The following is a 22,291-nucleotide window of genomic DNA, read 5'->3' on the forward strand; positions in this document are numbered from 1 at the left end:
TAAAGACGAAATTAATGAACTCTCAATCAGGCAATTATAGTGCATATCTAAAAGGGATGCTTATAAAATAACATGTAGTATCTTTATGGTACTGTCTACATAAAATCCCGCAACACTAATCATAAGCTATATTTCCAATAATGGTGAATAACAAAAATCCAATAGATAATAGGTCATATAACTCCCTGAATGTACATGTACCCCAAGATCTGTGTAAAATCTTTATATGATTAGAACTATTTGTGAGAAATATTGAAGTAATTATCTATAAAATGCATCCGATGTAGCGATTGATGACGAAAACGACACTGTATGTCCTGTATTGTCAGGAAACGATGGTAACGTTCACGGGTGATAAGTTTCGATGTATGAACTGCAACAGCAACATGTCAACTTAACGCAATTACCACATACTAAATGGCCACATGGAATCAATACATGGGTGAATAAGTTTTGTCGGCAAATGAAACAATTTAACTTCGATTTCAACTCCATGTTTTCTTTTGTCAGTTCCTGTACCCCTAAAATAAAAATTACATATCATATATATGTATTTGAAAATACAAAGTGTTTACGGTATAATACAGAAGTAATACAAGTTGTTGGATCTACACAGCTCCGAACGATATAAAAGATAAATTCAATTAGAATATTCACGCCCATACTAAATATGCAAAGGTACCTGTCATATGTTGTAGACCTTATCTTAATGGTTTAACTGCTTTGTTATGTTGTGTTTGTTTAACATTATTATCTAATTTCCTTTTAAATATACTTAATTTCCTTGACAGTCTAAATGATAGAAATTACACATAATGTTATATTATATTATCACCAATTAGCGACACTAAGACCAACAAACAAGGCTATGAACAGGTAAAGGTTAATCGTTGGTCCTACTTATATACACTATATGTTGATCTATAAAAGTTGCTTCATCCTTGTATGATAACACTTGATAGTTTACACGAATAAACTGTTTACGCCAATTATAATTTGATGCGAATGTCGTACAAGTGAGAGGTTTAGCGCCATAAAACCACGTTCAATCCACCATTCTCTACATAAGAAAATGCCTGTACCAATTTAGGAATATGACAGTTGATATACATTCGATTGGTGTGTTTGAGCTTTAGGTTTTGCCATTTGATTATGGACTTTCTGTTTTGAATTTTCCTCGGAGTTCAGCATTTTTGTGATTTTACTTTTTAAAATATATACCAAATACTCAGCATTACATTTGCTCAGTATTTTCGGTTAACTACGTGGAAACAACTTTATGTATGCAACTTTCAACTTTTATTATCATTAGAAAGTATGATAGAGGATGCATATGCTTATAAAATTTATTTTTAATATTCAATGTTCTTATCTTGAGAAAAAAATGTTTTTCATACTCACGTGAATGTGTTATTTCGTAAAGTGAGGTATTGCAAATACTATTGCATCCGTTGGAGAGTTCTCCCACTGATCTGGTTTTGCTGTCTAAGTAATCATCGATATGTATGGATTGTGAATCAAGCTCATGATTTCTTGCCATCTTTGTTGTTTCTCCAATTATATCATAAGTCCACGTTTTGCTTTCTAAGTTATTTTCGGTATGTATGGATTGTGAATCAAGCTCATCATTTCTAGCCATCTTCTTTGTTGTACTTCCAATTATATCATTAGTCCACGTTATTGTCATTCCTGAAGAAATATAAAAAAAACATAATTTAGTTTTATTCATGATTTCTTTAAAGTTACTTACTTATTCTGTAAACCTAAGAGATTCTCTATTAATCTATTTCAATATTTTGTTCATACCCGACGTTAGTGAAAAACAGTGTTCATTTTGTACAACTATACGTGGATAGTAATCAACCCAAGGATATGTAATAAACAGATATTGCTAAGAGATCTCGCTCTCTCGTGAAAAGTAGGCATTTACCTATTTCCCTGTATACCTTTTGGTTAGATCAATCTCTATGTTGATGTACTTGTACATCAATGGCTTTCAAATATGGTGTGTAACCTTTCCCGATTAGGGTAATTTATACGCAAACTTTTCACAAAGTGTTATTCCTATTTAGTAAGACCACACGGTACTTTTTCATCATCTATGGCACACATAATGAGATGATTCTTGATTGATTGTTTGTTTGTTGGTTGCCTAACGAACAGTGACAAATATTTCATACGTTTCAGGACGGGACCGCAATAAAAGTAATAATCAAAGTAGGTCCTCAAATAGTCGTCTAACTAAAGATGTATGTGCTCAGTGATACAATTCACTAGTTTATTTTGTAAATACATACTAGTGATGGTCGCCATTGTTTGACGTTGGTTTTAGAAATCAACGCTTAATAGTTGCATTTATTACATTTTTGGTGCCTTATCTTATGCCACACAAAATAAAAGGTAAGATGCTTATCTTAGATATTCAAGAAAAGTTTTGACGACAGAAATAAAGGTTGAAATTGTATGATAAAAAAACAAAAGAACAAGCAAACAAAATCCAACATTACACAATATACACACGATAAAACAAGAACAGAATCAATGAAAATTACCCATACATTTATTTCAAACACAGATTATTTTGATATAACTTAATAAATAAAATACTAATTTAAAAAACATAACTTACTACTTAGCAATAGTTGAAAAATATTCCTGTATATATGCTTCAAAGCAGCATGTACTCTGTTTTCACCTAGTGAAGAAACGTTTTCCTTGACTACTTTATAATGTTAACGCAAATGAGAGTAGTTGGTTAACGCAAATGAGAGTACATGTAGTTGGTTAACGCAAATGAGAGTAGTTGGTTAACGCAAATGAGAGTAGTTGGTTAACGCCAATAAGAACAATCATCGTGCTAACATCAGTTTGAAATGAAAAATGTATTTGGTTAACGCAAGTACATCGTTATAATTATACGATTTGGTTAACACAAATTCAATACAAAGACAAATAGGGGTAGATGAGTTACTTTATACAACAATATATATATACAATTTTGAAATTGAAAAGTACACGAAGTACAAAACAATTTTTAATGCTTAAACGGTGATTCAATTGTTTAAACTGAATACATTTTGTACTACAGAAAAGACTTACTCCTGGCATACATGTCGCAGAAAGTTCCTGTATACACGTATCCAAGCACGATGATCTTTTTCTTTAAAAAAACAAAAGTTTGCGCTTGATACTTTTTATCTACTATCTACAATTGATTTAACACAGACTAACTATCACCAGCCTAACATCAAACTGAAATGTAAAACAGGATTAGTTAACGCAAACTATTATCGTTTTAAAATACTCGAATAGTTCATCATGTTCTTATCGATTCAGTTAATGTACAACGATAGACATTATATAAAGAGAACATGGAGAAAGGGAGAAAACTATTTTAATAAACTAAGTTTTCACCAAATGTTATAGCGACAATTACAATGAATTGATAGATTTTGAAATAAATTTGTTTAAGAAATGATCAACTTGACTAACTTAAGTTAAGTCAATTAAACATAGCTGGAATTGTGTATTTTTACATTAATCATTTGCACGATTGAATCATCATATTTATAAAGACAATACCTAATATTGATCATGTAAAACATGATATATAGTGTAATTTTTTTAAAAACAGTAAAAACTCCAACAAAAGTGTTCGTCTTTAGTATAATAAGTGCTAGTGAATTCATCATTCAACATGTGATCTATATATTTGGTTAACACAACGATAGGTATTTACCATAATTTAAAAATAGAACATGTATTTTTAAAATGCTATTTTTAGGTAATCGTGACAAACACACAAAGCATTTCAACTGATAATATATATACACTCCTGATGTGTGAATAAATATGTGTATTTCATATGCAAAGATCTTATGGGTTAATCAATATTCATTTCGCAAATTACATATTATGGCTTGACAACAGTATCGTAACTTCATGCCGTATGAATATGTCTTTTTATACTTTTGGTTAGCTTTGGTGGTGAATAAAACTTATACACTCAGTGATACGGAGATTTCTTCTTATGTTAAAATGAAACACATATTTGTTGTATCTGTATAAAATGAAAGTACTAGTGCCATTCATTTAAGTGACATCTGTATTATGTGACATTAGAAATTATGGCTATATACGGCCAGGGGTGTTAATATGATGGACATCAGATCGTCAATAAGTATGGATACGGCTGAAACATGTTTGAAGATGCATTTACAAAGAACTTATTAATCAGGGCCGTAATGTGTTTAAGGTAATGCCACGAGGATAAATTGACACATATTAGCTTAACATTTGAAGGTCCCTAATATGTATAATTTCGTTTATTTTTTAGTTTTCTATGTTGAGTTATGTGTACTATTGTTTTTCTGTGTGTCCTTTTGCCCATGGCGTTGTCAGTTTATTGTCGATTTATGAGTTTGACGGTCCCTCTGGTATCTTTCGTCCCTCTTTCGTTAAAGACGGACTACAAATAACTCTTGCGGAAGGTATTGCATGATGTCTTATTTATATCAACACACAAAACGAGTCGACAAGGGTGCACAATGAGCACTCAATGGAATAACGTTTACAAAATACGGAAAGTTTTCAGAGTTAAGTGATATCTGAAACCAAGTTAAGAGTAGTTAGTGTCATTGAAAACATACTTTAATTTAAGTCAGCTTCTTTAAATGAATTAAAAGCAAACTGTAAAAGTTAAATGACAAGGCAACACGAACTTTACATTCAGAAGTCAATTACCCCTCTGTTGATTGGACTGTAATGAGTTTCCAAATTTATATTGAGTTTCATTGTTTATCAAATTTTGACAAAAAAGTGATGCAAGGTATACAAAAGGGAAAATGCTGGCCAACTACATAAAAAGAAGATAAAAAACGTTGAAACAATTAATGTACGTTTTTCAACAGTTTTTAACCATCAATCACTCAACAATTTTCTATATATCTACTCTATATGTCAAATAATATAAAACACACATAAAGCAATCCGATTTGTTCATAAGCGTACTAAAGTAACCGTCTGATTATAATAAGTACACTAAACACCTGTTATGGCATCTACACTTTTAAGATGTATATAGAAAAAATATTAAGATATGAAATAGAACAATCGCTGCTAATATTTGCAGAAATATGGTAAAAGGTGTAACAAGATTTTGCAAACCAACCTCCCCCGTTGAGCTTAATCTATTAACCCAGTATAAAAGGTACATAAAAGAATAACAAATTAAAATATATACAGGCCATTTATTTTGTTTTGTCAACGTCAGAATAATTGTTTTTTTAACAACATAATTTAATATTTATTTTAAATATTGGCTTGTTACAATTTCCTTCAGGAGACCAAGCTCCTCCTGATGTTCCCTGTTACATTCCACTTATCACTCATATTAAATAATATCACTTATAATGACTATTCATATGCTTTCAAATGGTTGCTATAACATTACTTTTAATTGTCAAACAGATTCTTCTATTGTACTCATTGATAAAACAATGACATTGACATTTACGTCAGTATAATTGTTTGTAAACATTATAGTTCAAAATATATTACACACTACACTATGAAACAACTGCTATCAGTAACTGCTACATATCGTACGTTCACATCATTGATACTTAAAATCAGGCCGTCTTACGCTTCAATGTCGGGGCCATACATCACAAAAACTTTTATGCAACAACGGTATAGACTGTATAGAAAGGCATGATATTATCCATAATCAAGAACAATCATAAAAGTATTGTCAATACAAAAAAAAAAGAAAAATTCAAAACTAGAAGCCCAACATAAATTAACAAACGTCCTTCATATAAATAGCTTGATTGAACTATACGATACGCAAAAACTGTTAATTTCAAGAGGAAGTATCAAAAACATGTCATATCTATCTCTCATAAACAAAAATGTATTATCTTGATGGTCATCTGTAACACAAAATCCTGCATCACGAATCATCAGCAGTCATTTCATTTATGGTTATTTACATTAAAACAACTTATATAAATGTAATATGAATCCCTGAATGAACTACAATAACTGTTCTTTAAATTGTTAAACATTAGTCAAATTTGTCTATTTGTAAAACCGATATAGCATTCCAAATTCTTCTACGAGTTGTTGGAGTCAATTGAAAATATTAATTCCAATGAACTGATGGATCTTGCCATTTCATGTTCTGTAGTATGAATATGCGTTAACGTGCATACATGTGATGATTCAATAAGTATACCACACGAACACATTGTCAGCTTAACACAATCACCACACACAACATGACTGCATGGAAGTAATACATGTGTGAACTGCTTTTGTTTGCATATGAAACAGTTTAACTTTGATCTCAGCTTCAAATTTTCTCTCTGCAGTGCCAACATCCCTGTAATTATAAGAGAAACACTTGTGTTATATTAAAATACTTTGTTTAATCATGCATGTAACTAAAAGTATGGTTTTTACATAGACCTGTATTTGTGACTGTGCACATGTTTTGCTTTCATTCTGTTTGAGGTATGTCGCCCGAAAGCCTTTTTGTTAACGTTTCAATGATTCTCGTACTTTTATTAATCAGAATTCAAACAAACTATTTTGTCGTTGAATGTTTTTTTTCTCTGGAATTTCATTATGAACATCCCAACTAGTATTTATTGTAAACCAAATATGATTTTAATGACAAAATATAACAATTTCTGTGTGTCTATTATTAACATCACAATCTTGACTGAGTAGTTACATGTGTTTCCGTCTAGGATTCGTATAAGTGTACATGACATTTACGTTTACAACAGCCTTATCAGGAACTATTATAACAAAACGATTTGTCAAATGCATATGTTTGAAAGTATTCGTTTGAAAGCTTAGAACTTGACTTAACATCTCCTAATCTTATAAGATACCGCAGACACAGCCAAAGTCATGTCGAACGATAACTGATCAACTCATGTCAACGGAAAATATCACACACACACACACACACACACACACACACACACACACACACACACACACACACACACACACACACACACACACACACACACACACACACACACACACACACACACACACACACACACACACACACACACACACACACACACACACACACACACACACACACACGATTAAACGACCAAAAGAAAGCAGTATGAATATAACAACACTAAAGGAAATGGTTAATTTCTGTTTCATTTCACTTTTATATCAAATATTTGAAAAACCAAAACAATTACGCGGAAGTATGATTAATGATGCAACTACTCCTTTGGACCATAGAGTAAAAGTTTAGGATGAAAATAACTTTAAATGTATATCTTCTTTGCATGATATCAATCATTCATATTTATCATGTTTCATCAATATACGCAAAATATGATGTGTATACTAGTAGATACATGTACTAGTACACATAAAGTCAATACACTATTTAAAAAAAAAACTGTTGTCGCAAGTTTCCGATTTATAGATCGGAGAACAAATTGCTATATACTCACTTGAATGTGTAGTTCCGATAAATGAGTCATCGTCATGCCTCTCAGTATTGGACTGGCTGCGCAGTTCTCGCGCTGATCTCGACTGACTGACGAAATTATAATTTGTAAAGTTGGACTGTGAGTCTAGTTCATCGGTTCCTATCCTTAATTGTTCTCTGTCCTGATTTGTATCATCAGTCCACGGTATTGCCATAGCTGTAATAAATTTGATTAGAAATAAATCATCTATCATCATAAATATATCAGTTTATGTTCTTCTATCAGCTGTATGAGTCCAAATTTTGTTTAGAACATATCTCTTCTATGTACGACAACAAATGCAAACTGAAATAGCAAATTAACACACAAAAAAAAGCATATAATACTACCACACAATATGTATGGTAAATAAGATGACTTTTGATTATCATGCGTACTTCATACATATTTAAAATTGTTTTAATAGTTATCAAAGGTACCAGGATTACAATTTAATACGCCAGACGCGCGTTTCGTCTACATAAACCTCATCAGTGACGCTCAGATCAAAATAGTTGTAAAGCCAAACAAGTACAAAGTTGAAAAGAATTGAGGACCCTAAATTCCAAAAAGTTATGCCAACTACGGTTAAGGTAATCTATTCCTGTACCGAAATATTATAAACCAATATGTCATGTTGCGTTTTTCGTGTTGTTTTTCTTATCCTAAGACATAGATTTAGGTATGATGTGCACTGACAATATAGGAACTTAATGGCGTCATTGAAAGTTTTCTTAACCACACCACGCATCCCCTTTTACAAAAGAAATAAAAGCAAAAAGCCGAATTAATAATCATACTCAGTGTTTCTTTAATTTGACTTTTTCAACAGAATCAATTTTACAAAATAAACATATTTCAACAATAGAAAAACTTACTTAGTAGAATAAAGTTGACTATAGTTCCTGAATATACGGTTCCAAACACCTTTCACTCTTTGGTTTATAATAATTTTTGATCAAAACTAAATCATTATATATCTTATATTTATGTTGGTTAACGCAAAAAAGAACTCTCGTCGAAATGACATCAACCTGACTTTTAAAATACACAGTTGGTTAACGCAACGGACGGATGTTCCTCTTGTTTAAGCGGCTATTTTGGTTAACGCAAGAATAAAAAAGTAGTTGATAAAGAGAAAATAAACAGATAGCGTGGAAGAAAAGAAAGAGATAATGTGATATTAAATACTTTTTATTTTAATAACTGGTACGAATACAAAAATAGGGGATCGAGCAATTTATTTTCATTGTTTAATATGATCGAATTATTGATTTACCAAAAAATATATGTTCACAGTTTAAATTGTTACAAGACAAATTGCGGCTGAGAAATGCTAAATAAAAATTAAGATTTGTGTTACCATATTTAACGATAAATACACTAGTTTTATATTTGTAAAGTTCACAAAAAGAGGAAGATTAATTATGCCTTATTTGTTTACACACAAATAGTAACAAAATAAACTAAAAATAGCTGAACATGTAATGCTAAGCAGGTAGTTACTAATTTAAGCCATTTAAACATCAGATTTCAAAATGATAGTTTGTAATGCACGTTAAATTGTGTCCACCAAAAATATAAGTTACATTCAATGTAAGAGTTCATTCTAATCCTGGTATATCGTCGCTGGGCTTCTTAAATGTTGTAAATTACAACTTTTTCAAGGACAAAATATCTCACAAACAGGCTTTGAAAATTTTGGCAAAAGGCATGCTTCCAAAATGTCGTATGTGAACTTGAACATTTTTGTAAATAGCAGTGAAATAAAACTTTGACATTTCTGGATTATCCAAGAACTTAAATTATTTTCACAGAAATTAAGAAATGCACAATAATTATTATTTTTTCCCCAAAGCCATTCTACAACGATTTTCAAGTTTGCATACAACATTTTTGAAGCAAACTTTACAAACAACTGGCATTGGAAATTTTGTAATATGTCTTATTTCACACATTTTGATTGGTCTAACTGTATGCTATTTTGTAATACCAAATATTTCCTCCCGCCCAGACCATTGGTGTCAAAAAGTATTTTTAGCCAAAAAAAGTCATATACGACATTTTAGAAGCCCAGCGACGATATGCAGATCACAGTATGTATGGTGATAGACGGGAGTTGCGATGTTTGTCAAGTGATTTAATTGGGTTATTTTTGTAGTTTGACCCGGTTTGTTGAAGTGAATATGATCACGAATGTAAACAAAGAGACTTTCCTTTTGGTATGACGTAAAAACGATGCTATAATCAGATTATTTATTTATTATAGAAGATAAACTTACATTTACATTAAAAAACCATCAACCCTACATTCTTGTGTTTCAAAGCATTTAATTTGATAGTGCAATGCTTTATCTAAATAAATGAATACAAAATTGATATATTGATATTCAAACAACTAAAAAGCAAATATTCAAAAATCTTATTCCGTTTGTAATAAGTTTCTACGGGTACGGCCAACTTCCAAACCGTATCTTTTAAAAACAAAGTGAAACATATGAAGTAAAAAGATGCACTAACAATGCCCGTTTTATACATGTTTTACTTTTTCGATTTTAGCTCTTCATCTTTTCAATAAGCTTAGGATTTTTAAATATGTCGGCCTTAAGCATCACAGAAAAGATGATGAATGTTGTTATCGAAATGCGGATTTAGTGCAGAAAAAGGTGTACCATTAATGTTACTAATAGATAGTAACTGTAGTATAGTTATACTTGTTATATAACTCGTATACCTATTTATAGGTAGCACGGTAGTATTTGCAATCAAGGTTGATCTTTGTGTACCCTACCTAAGTCAATCTATCTGAATAGTGTGATTGGACAACACATACAGTATCAACTGAACATACTTTCCCAAACTGAGGGATGGATCTGGTGTAGAAAAATATGAAATAATTAATAGTAAATTCACTTACCTATGAATGTAGAATTTTTGGATGTAAGAAAATGGTGAAAATTCTAAAAAGGCTATAATTTTCCCTTATGGGCCAGGAAATACTACTGTGCCATTCCGATCTGTGGGAGCTGCATTTGGATCTGTGTGTGCTGACAAAACATGTCAAAGGGATACTCATCGGATCGTCAATATGTATAGGGTTTTTATTCTTGAAGACGCAATAATTGTGTCGACCCACATAAAGTCGTCCGTCCTCATATCTGTGTTGAGACAATTTTCTAGTTTCAGAAAAAAAACATGTAAATAAGGTTCAAAATGCGGATAACTTAATGCAATATCAATTTAAACTTGTTTGAAATTGATTCGTTTGTCATTGATATGAGTATCAAGTCGTATATAGGTGGCCATTTTAAGGTTAAAATCCACACATCAATGAATTATCATTATTTAGTAATGCCCTTGATATCCGACGTGTTAAAATATATTAGAAATGATCTTTGCTAAGATATTATCATTGAATAATAAAATATCAGTATATATGATCACATGAAACTAAGGAATCTACCAAGACCTATTCATTTTGTCTTCTAAATGCTTTCTAATTCATAATTCTTCTGACACAGTTAAACAATATGAACTACTGAGCAGAGTTAGACGTTAAATACTTATATATATGAAAACTGTGTGGTCGTTCTTAAAAGTTCTACAATTTACAATATTGTCTACGAAAACTGAGTGGCTTCATGTTATATATTTCCACATTCTGATTTACTCTAATAACACAGTTTAGCGATTTCAAGTTTTGTAGAATTTCTTAATCATAAGCGACCAGACCACTTTGCAAATACATATTTCCAATTGGATGATATAACCGTATTTTTAAGATGACAAATTAAAGTTCCAACTTTGGTTTTGTTAATGTCCTGAAATCGGTTACAAAAGTCATGAACATATCAGTATACTTATGATCTACTTATTCGAAAGTGTTTTTGTGAAATCGACTCCTGACTTTTTGTTTTTTAATTTTCTTCAAGTTAATTTAGATACATGTATGTGAGTCGGAGACCAAGTTTTTACACCAATTATTTCTCTGAAATTGTGTCTGATCCAGACAATTCTGAAAAATTAACCTTGTTTTTTTTTTCTTCGTTCTATTTTAGTTTATAGGATTTTTTTCGCGTGATTCGTCTGAAAATGTTTCACCGTAAAATCGAAATAACATTTATATCTACGGAATTAGTTTCAACTGTATGATCAATCTAAGTGTAAACCTAGGAAATACATTTGTAGGTACCAACGACATTATATGTAAAGCTATTCGATGTAATAATTGAAGACATATCATAAACTTTTATGCAAACTTCTTACAGTCCTGTGGTATGTTTTAATAGATAACTTACTGCGTGCGTGTAAATGTAACTTGAAGAATACTGCTATTGAATAGTATAGTATAGAAACACCATACGACTGGGTGTCATGCAACAACAGACAGAAAGGTTTGTTTTAAAAGATGCATACATATAGTTTTATAGTAGATATTGTACACCGAAAAATTCTAAACATAACATTGACCCAATTAAGATATTCAATGTTGATACTTGTTTTATTGGCAAAGTGTCAGAATATTGGAGGGAGTGCACTTACCTTGACTTATTAAAGATGGCAAGGACCCAACAGGAAACAATACAACGGTTAAGTGGTACTTTAGTCCATATAAATGTATGTGTAAGCATGAAAAGTACATATCATTACTGGCGAATCGGAAAGGTTTTCATTCATTCATAAATTCATGATTTTGTTTTTGTATTTGATTGTTTCCTGTTTAAGTAAGTTTATGATTTAGGCAATTTCAAATATTTCCTATTCTCTTTCATAATTGTAAAAAGGAAATGCATTATATATAACAAAAGAAGTACAGTTGAGAATGTTGGATTTAATAAGAATTCGTTGATAATCAACATACATAATGCCACTACATATACTAAATTCTGTAACCAATCAAAAAATATGTATTTGTATGTATTGTATTAAGATTTATCAAATGAGGAAAATGTATTTCACATTTGTAAAACGTTTATAGTAACACCATAAAATATGACTAACAATAGCATTATAGTTAATACGTTTTTGCATTAATTTACGCGAGAAATACCATTACGTTGTCAAATTCTGTACGTTAAATGTGAAAATGATTATAACGTACGACCTCATTATAACCTTCGTATATGTATAAGTTTTAACAAATCGGTACATATAATACAGTTAGTTTGAATCAAAGATTGACATTACATATAAAAATCAGAAGGTGTGGTAACATTGCCAATGTAACAACTCTCCGCCAGAAACTAAATGATACAGCGTATATAACAACTATGGGTCATCGGACGTCCTCCAACAATGAGAAATACCAATACTTCATGGATACTAAAAGACCGGATAAGGCAAATGAAATCCAATTAAAAACAGAATACACACGGCCTGATTTATGTAAAAATAAGGAACGAAATACAAGTATGCTTTACAGTTACAAACGATAACCACTCAGTTACAGGCTCCTGACGTTACATGTACACACTAAACAAGGTAGGGTTAAAACAATTAGCATGTATCTGACCATTCCTTCAACTGGGAAAGTGGTTTCTTTTCATAATAATTATTGACACACTATAAAAACCAGTTGAAATAGCTAAATTCATAAGATCGATTAAAGATGAACTATAAGTGTCTTCTGAGTGCATATATATGCATGAGATGTAGACTTTATCGCTACGAATTCAAAATGATAATTTAAAAGCACTGAAAAAGCCTAAAATATTCGTATATGGTTTGTTTTCATAATAATCAAATGAATTACCTCAAAAATCAAGAAACAAAACAAATAAAGAAAAAAGTATGTTTTATCAAGGAAAAAAATCGTTTTATTTTATACTTGTCATTGAACGGATTAATAAATCTATGTTCCCAGAATTTATTTGTTTGTCGTTGTTCTCTATGGGCGTCAAGTTGGTTACCTATTCCCTATTCCCTATTCGTTACCTATTCCCTATTCCCTATTCGTTGCCTATTCGTTACCTATTCCCTATTCCCTATTCGTTACCTATTCGTTACCTATTCCCTATTCCCTATTCGTTACCTATTCGTTACCTATTCCCTATTCCCTATTCGTTGCCTATTCGTTACCTATTCCCTATTCCCTATTCGTTACCTATTCGTTACCTATTCCCTATTCCCTATTCGTTACCTATTCGTTACTTATTTGATTTTTAATATCCTTCCCCCTTTTTAATTATGGCATGGAATAGTTTAATATGGCTGCCGTTACCATGGAAACGGCACAATTGTGAAAAAAATGAGCTTTTGGTTTTTGGTGAACTGTTTGGATATGCTTCAACTCAGAATCATCATATTTTAAAACAATGTAGGTGCCCACTATATACAGGTGTTGGATGATTTTGGCGATCATTGGAACTACTATGTTGCCATGGAAACTACACCAAAATTTTCAAAATTCTCAAAATGCTCAAAACTTCATGAAACTTCACAGTAATGATGAGCAACATTGGAGTTGGAATTTCCAAAATAGGTCTTGTTACCATGGAAACAATGCAAAAAGGTCAAAAATTTCAAAAATAAGAATTTTCCGCAAACTGGATGAAACTTTACAGGAATGGTAACTGGCATAGGCAGAGTTGGATTTTGAAGTTAGAATTTTCAAAATGGCCGCCGTAACCATGGAAACAGCAAAAATATCAAAAATTCAAAATGTTCAAACTTAATGAAACTTTGCAAAAATGTTACTAGACATCTGTAGATGCTCTCTTTGACTTTGGAATTGTCAAAATGGCTGTCGCTCACCTGGTAATAGGGGGAAGGGGTGCCTTCCGTTATTGCTAGCAATTACAAATCTAGTTGTTAATAGTCTTACATATGGTAATAGTTCTGAATTGGTTGAGGTAAAATGATCTTTTTATGACCTATTTATATGTGTTTGTGCTCAACCGATCCTTTTACTTCATGTTCGATACGCATTTGTTCCTTACTTGTTTTTTATACGTTCTACCTTTTAACTGCTTTATGTCCGTGTGTTTGAAGATGGATCTTGGTTCGACGGGATGAAATCACCGTGTTAGCGCTTGCGTAAAAACGAAGATGTGGTATGATTACCAATGAGACAACACTCCACATTAGACCAAAATGACACAGAAATTATCAACTATAGTTCACTGTACGGCCTTCAACAATGAGCATAGCCCAAACCGTGTAGTCACCTATAAAAGGCCCAGACATGACAACCTCATACAATTCAAACAACAAAACTGACGGCCGTATTTCATATACAAAAAAATAAACGGAAATATGTAACACAAAAACAAACGATAACTACTTAATTTCAGGCTCTTGTCTAGGGACAGGCACATACTTACATAATGTGGTAGAGTTAAACATGTAAGCAGAGTGTACATCGTTTCGGAGCATGCTATTACCTTGTTTAATTCGTTCCATCACTCGCTTATAATTCGCTTATAATACGTGTATCTTACGTTGCACCTTTTAAAACATGATTTTCAATTGTTTTGTTGTCTCTGGTGGAAGATTTGGGCTCTTAGAGGTGATATAACTCTATAAGTGCATTTGTATCCGTTCCAGCGGTCGGATAATACCCTGTTAAATATTCGTTACTAATTCGCTTTTAAAAAGTTTGTTGTACGTTGCACCTTTTAGAAAAGGATTTCCAATTGTGTTCATATCTCTGGTGGTAATAATGTGTTCTTATAGATGAAATACCCCTATAAGCGTACTCGTTCCAGCGATCGGTTAATACCCTGTTACCTATTCGTTACCTATTCGTTACCTATTCACTTATAGTACGTTTGTTGTACGTTGCACCTTTTAGAAAAGGATTTTCAATTAAATTCATATCTCTGATGGTAACAATGTGTTCTTAGAGATGAAATGACCCCATTAGAGCGCATGTACCCGTTCCAGCGCTCGGTAAATAACCTGTTACCTATTCGTTACTTATTCGCTTTTAATGCGCGGGGTATACGGTGCACCTTGAAATAAATCGTTTTTTAATTATGTTCAGGTCTCTGGTGGTAAGAATGTGTTCTTAGAGATGAAATGACCCTATAAGCGCGCATGTACCCGTTCCAGCGCTCGGTTAATACCCTGTTACCTATTCGTTACCTATTCGTTACCTATTCGCTTATAATACATTTTTTTATACGTTTCACCTGTTAGAAAAGGATTTTCAATTATGTCCATGTCTCAGGTGGTAACAATGTGTTCTTAGAGATGAAATGACCCCATTAGAGCGCATGTACCCGTTCCAGCGCTCGGTAAATAACCTGTTACCTATTCGTTACCTATTCGCTTTTAATGCGCGGGGTATACGCTGCAACTTGAAATAAATCGTGTTTTAATTGTGTTCATGTCTGGTTGTAACAATGTGTTCTTAGAGATGAAATGACCCCATTAGAGCGCATGTACCCGTTCCAGCGCTCGGTAAATAACCTGTTACCTATTCGTTACTTATTCGCTTTTAATGCGCGGGGTATACGGTGCACCTTGAAATAAATCGTTTTTTAATTGTGTTCAGGTCTCTGGTGGTAAGAATGTGTTCTTAGAGATGAAATTACCCTATTAGCGCGCATGTACCCGTTCCAGCGCTCGGTTAATACCCTGTTACCTATTCGTTACCTATTCGTTACCTATTCGCATATAATACATTTTTTTATACGTTTCAACTGTTAGAAAAGTATTTTCAATTATGTCCATGTCTCAGGTGGTAACAATGTGTTCTTAGAGATGAAATTACCCTATTAGCGCTCATGTACCCGTTCCACCAGAGACATGAACTCAATTAAGAAACGATATATTTCAAGGTGCAACGTATACCTCGTGCATTCAAAGCAAATAAGGAACGAATAAGAAGCAGGGCATTAACTGAGCGCTGGAACGAGTACATATGCGCTAATAGGGGTATTTCATCTAAAAGAACACATTATTACCACCAGAGATATGAACTGAATTAAAAATCGTTTTCTAAAAGATGCAACGTACAACAAACGTAATATAAGTGAATAGGTAACGAATAGGTAACAGGGTATTTATCGAGCGCTGGAACGGGTACATGCACGCTAATAGGGTCATTTCATCTCTAAGAATACATTGTTACCACCAGAGACATGGAGACAATTAAAAATCCTTTTCTAAAAGGTGCAACATACAACAAAAGTATTATAAGTGAATAGGTAACGAATAGGTAACGAATAGGTAACAGGGTATTCACCGAACGCTGGAACGGGTACATGCGCGCTAATAGGGTAATTTCATCTCTAAGAACACATTGTTACCACAAGAGACATGGAGACAATTAAAAATCCTTTTCTAAAAGGTGCAACATACAACAAACGTATTATAAGTGAATAGGTAACGAATAGGTAACGAATAGGTAACGAATAGGTAATAGGGTATTAAACGAGCGCTGGAGCGGGTTCATGCGCTCTAATAGGGTCATTTCATCTCTAAGAACACATTGTTACCACCAGAGACATGAACACAATTAAAAAACGATTTATTTCAAGGTGCAACGTATACCTCGTGCATTAAAAGCAAATAAGGAACGAATAAGAAGCAGGGTATTAACTGAGCGCTGGAACGAGTACATACGCGCTAATAGGGGTATTTCATCTAAAAGAACACATTATTACCACCAGAGATATGAACTGAATTAAAAATCCTTTTTTAAAAGGTGCAACGTACAACAAACGTATTATAAGTGAATAGGTAACGAATAGGTAACATGGTATTTATCGAGCGCTGGAACGGGTACATGCGCGCTAATAGGGTCATTTCATCTCTAAGAACACATTGTTACCACCAGAGACACGGACACCATTGAAAATCCTTTTCTGAAAGGTGCAACGTACAACAAACGTATTATAAGTGAATAGGTAACGAATAGGTAACAGGGTATTTACCGAGCGCTGGAACGGTTACATGCGCGCTAATAGGGTAATTTCATCTCTAAGAACACATTGTTACCACAAAAGACATGGAGACAATTAAAAATCCTTTTCTAAAAGGTGCAACATACAACAAACGTATTATAAGTTAATAGGTAACGAATAGGTAACAGGGTATTAAACGAGCGCTGGAACGGTTTCATGCGCTCTAATAGGGTCATTTCATCTCTAAGAACACATTGTTACCACCAGAGACATGAACACAATTAAAAAAACGATTTATTTCAAGGTGCAACGTATACCTCGTGCATTAAAAGCAAATAAGGAACGAATAAGTAGCAGGGTATTAACTGAGGGCTGGAACGAGTACATACGCGCTAATAGTGGTATTTCATCTAAAAGAACACATTATTACCACCAGAGATATGAACTGAATTAAAAATCCTTTTCTAAAAGGTGCAACGTACAACAAACGTATTATAAGTGAATAGGTAACGAATAGGTAACAGGGTATTTATCGAGCGCTGGAACGGGTACATACGCGCTAATAGGATCATTTCATCTCTAAGAACACATTGTTACCACCAGAGACACGGACACCATTGAAAATCCTTTTTCTGAAAGGTGCAACGTACAACAAACGTATTATAAGTGAATAGGTAACGAATAGGTAACAGGATATAAAGCGAGCGCTGGAACGGGTACATGCGTGCTAATAGAGTCATTTCATCTCTAAGAACACATTGTTACCACCGGAGACATGGGCACAATTGAAAAACGATTTATTTCAAGGTGCAGCGTATAACCCGCGCATTAAAAGCGAATAGGGAACGAATCAGTAACAGGGTATTATCCGAGCGCTGGAACGAGTGCATACGCGCTAATAGGGGTATCTCATCTAAAAGAACACATTATTACCACCAGAGATATGAACTGAATTAAAAATCCTTTTCTAACAGGTGCAACGTATAAAAAAATGTATTATAAGCGAATAGGTAACGAATAGGTAACAGGGTATTAACCGAGCGCAGGAACAGGTACATGAGCGCTAATAGGGTAATTTCATCTCTAAGAACACATTGTTACCACCTGAGACATGGACATAATTGAAAATCCTTTTCTAACAGGTGAAACGTATAAAAAATGTATTATAAGCGAATAGGTAACGAATAGGTAACGAATAGGTAACAGGGTATTAACCGAGCGCTGGAACGGGTACATGCGCGCTAATAGGGTCATTTCATCTCTAAGAACACATTCTTACCACCAGAGACCTGAACACAATTAAAAAACGATTTATTTCAAGGTGCACCGTATACCCCGCGCATTAAAAGCGAATAAGTAACGAATAGGTAACAGGTTATTTACCGAGCGCTGGAACGGGTACATGAGCTCTAATGGGGTCATTTCATCTCTAAGAACACATTGTTACCACCAGACATGAACACAATTAAAACACGATTTATTTCAAGGTGCAGCGTATACCCCGCGCATTAAAAGCGAATAGGTAACGAATAGGTAACAGGTTATTTACCGAGCGCTGGAACGGGTACATGCGCTCTAATGGGGTCATTTCATCTCTAAGAACACATTGTTACCACCTGAGACATGGACATAATTGAAAATCCTTTTCTAACAGGTGAAACGTATAAAAAAATGTATTATAAGCGAATAGGTAACGAATAGGTAACGAATAGGTAACAGGGTATTAACCGAGCGCTGGAACGGGTACATGCGCGCTAATAGGGTCATTTCATCTCTAAGAACACATTCTTACCACCAGAGACCTGAACACAATTAAAAAACGATTTATTTCAAGGTGCACCGTATACCCCGCGCATTAAAAGCGAATAGGTAACGAATAGGTAACAGGTTATTTACCGAGCGCTGGAACGGGTACATGCGCTCTAATGGGGTCATTTCATCTCTAAGAACACATTGTTACCACCTGAGACATGGACATAATTGAAAATCCTTTTCTAACAGGTGAAACGTATAAAAAAATGTATTATAAGCGAATAGGTAACGAATAGGTAACGAATAGGTAACAGGGTATTAACCAAGTGCTGGAACGGGTACATGCGCGCTAATAGGGTAATTTCATCTCTAAGAACACATTCTTACCACCAGAGACCTGAACACAATTAAAAAACGATTTATTTCAAGGTGCACCGTATACCCCGCGCATTAAAAGCGAATAAGTAACGAATAGGTAACAGGTTATTTACCGAGCGCTGGAACGGGTACATGCGCTCTAATGGGGTCATTTCATCTCTAAGAACACATTGTTACCATCAGAGATATGAATTTAATTGAAAATCCTTTTCTAAAAGGTGCAACGTACAACAAACGTACTAAAAGTGAATAGGTAACGAATAGGTAACGAATAGGTAACAGGGTATTAACCGATCGCTGGAACGAGTACATATGCGCTTATAGGGGTATTTCATCTATAAGAACACATTATTACCACCAGAGATATGAACACAATTGGAAATCCTTTTCTAAAAGGTGCAACGTACAACAAACTTTTTAAAAGCGAATTAGTAACGAATATTTAACAGGGTATTATCCGACCGCTGGAACGGATACAAATGCACTTATAGAGTTATATCACCTCTAAGAGCCCAAATCTTCCACCAGAGACAACAAAACAATTGAAAATCATGTTTTAAAAGGTGCAACGTAAGATACACGTATTATAAGCGAATTATAAGCGAGTGATGGAACGAATTAAACAAGGTAATAGCATGCTCCGAAACGATGTACACTCTGCTTACATGTTTAACTCTACCACATTATGTAAGTATGTGCCTGTCCCTAGACAAGAGTCTGAAATTAAGTAGTTATCGTTTGTTTTTGTGTTACATATTTCCGTTTATTTTTTTGTATATGAAATACGGCCGTCAGTTTTGTTGTTTGAATTGTATGAGGTTGTCATGTCTGGGCCTTTTATAGGTGACTACACGGTTTGGGCTATGCTCATTGTTGAAGGCCGTACAGTGAACTATAGTTGATAATTTCTGTGTCATTTTGGTCTAATGTGGAGTGTTGTCTCATTGGTAATCATACCACATCTTCGTTTTTACGCAAGCGCTAACACGGTGATTTCATCCCGTCGAACCAAGATCCATCTTCAAACATACGGACATAAAGCAGTTAAAAGGTAGAACGTATAAAAAACAAGTAAGGAACAAATGCGTATCGAACATGAAGTAAAAGGATCGGTTGAGCACAAACATATATAAATAGGTCATAAAAAGATCATTTTACCTCAACCAATTCAGAACTATTACCATATGTAAGACTATTAACAACTAGATTTGTAATTGCTAGCAATAACGGAAGACACCCCTTCCCCCTATTACCAGGTGAGCGACAGCCATTTTGACAATTCCAAAGTCAAAGAGAGCATCTACAGATGTCTAGTAACATTTTTGCAAAGTTTCATTAAGTTTGAACATTTTGAATTTTTGATATTTTTGCTGTTTCCATGGTTACGGCGGCCATTTTGAAAATTCTAACTTCAAAATCCAACTCTGCCTATGCCAGTTACCATTCCTGTAAAGTTTCATCCAGTTTGCGGAAAATTCTTATTTTTGAAATTTTTGACCTTTTTGCATTGTTTCCATGGTAACAAGACCTATTTTGGAAATTCCAACTCCAATGTTGCTCATCATTACTGTGAAGTTTCATGAAGTTTTGAGCATTTTGAGAATTTTGAAAATTTTGGTGTAGTTTCCATGGCAACATAGTAGTTCCAATGATCGCCAAAATCATCCAACACCTGTATATAGTGGGCACCTACATTGTTTTAAAATATGATGATTCTGAGTTGAAGCATATCCAAACAGTTCACCAAAAACCAAAAGCTCATTTTTTTCACAATTGTGCCGTTTCCATGGTAACGGCAGCCATATTAAACTATTCCATGCCATAATTAAAAAGGGGGAAGGATATTAAAAATCAAATAAGTAACGAATAGGTAACGAATAGGGAATAGGGAATAGGTAACGAATAGGTAACGAATAGGTAACGAATAGGGAATAGGGAATAGGTAACGAATAGGCAACGAATAGGGAATAGGGAATAGGTAACGAATAGGTAACGAATAGGGAATAGGGAATAGGTAACGAATAGGTAACGAATAGGGAATAGGGAATAGGTAACGAATAGGCAACGAATAGGGAATAGGGAATAGGTAACGAATAGGGAATAGGGAATAGGTAACCAACTTGACGCCCATTTGTTCTCTTATATTTAATGCGTTTCCCTAACATTTAATTGTAACCCGGGTTGTTTTTTTGTCTATCGATTTATGGGTTTTAAAAAGCGGTATACTACTTATTTAACCCGGGAATCATGAACTATATATATCTTGATATACAACATTAAACCATTGTTTACTGTAAGGGTTGAATAAATACTGATATTATATTTTATTCCATATCTTTACATGCGATTAGGGCTAAGATTGCCTGTTAATTCTAATGATTTGATTCCATATTCCCCGTGAAGCTAAACTAACACTAACATCTAAAGGCTAGAGTTTCCTAATTTTACCAGTTATAGCCGTTTCATCTTTGTTTTCGTTTATTGGTTAATCATTTTAAAATCAAACTTATGAAATCACCCAATTTGATAGAATATTCATTTGTAACAAAAAATGATTAAAGACAAAGGATAAACTAATTATTTAAACTTACAGTCGTATGGTATGTTTCAACAGTTAACTTACTGCGATGATGCAACTTGAAGAATTGTCCTATTTACGAATGGATTTTATACAATAACAGACAGAAAAGTTAGTTTTAAATAGATGAATACTGTATACGAAACAAATTAACAGATATTAGTTATCTGAATAAAGAATAAACTACTAAACCTACTTTAGATATCTTATGTTAA

General features: G+C 33.4%; 1 protein-coding gene and 2 long non-coding RNA genes across 3 annotated transcripts in view; all 3 read right to left on the reverse strand.

Moving 5' to 3' along the window:
- LOC139493237 (CAAX prenyl protease 1 homolog) overlaps nt 1–22,291 on the reverse strand; it is a 256,843-nt gene that overhangs the window by 30,506 nt on the left and 204,046 nt on the right. The gene's annotated exons all lie outside the window — the stretch shown is intronic.
- On the reverse strand, nt 116–3,681 carry LOC139493226 (uncharacterized). Its single transcript, XR_011656949.1, has 3 exons — nt 3,100–3,681; nt 1,402–1,689; nt 116–521 (listed from the first exon to the last, which is right to left on the reverse strand). It is a non-coding gene; the product is annotated as an uncharacterized lncRNA (long non-coding RNA).
- LOC139493227 (uncharacterized) lies at nt 4,986–9,621 on the reverse strand. Its single transcript, XR_011656950.1, has 3 exons — nt 8,396–9,621; nt 7,500–7,694; nt 4,986–6,385 (listed from the first exon to the last, which is right to left on the reverse strand). It is a non-coding gene; the product is annotated as an uncharacterized lncRNA (long non-coding RNA).

This window comes from Mytilus edulis, chromosome 10, assembly GCF_963676685.1.
Source record: "Mytilus edulis chromosome 10, xbMytEdul2.2, whole genome shotgun sequence".
Classification (NCBI taxonomy): domain Eukaryota; kingdom Metazoa; phylum Mollusca; class Bivalvia; order Mytilida; family Mytilidae; genus Mytilus; species Mytilus edulis.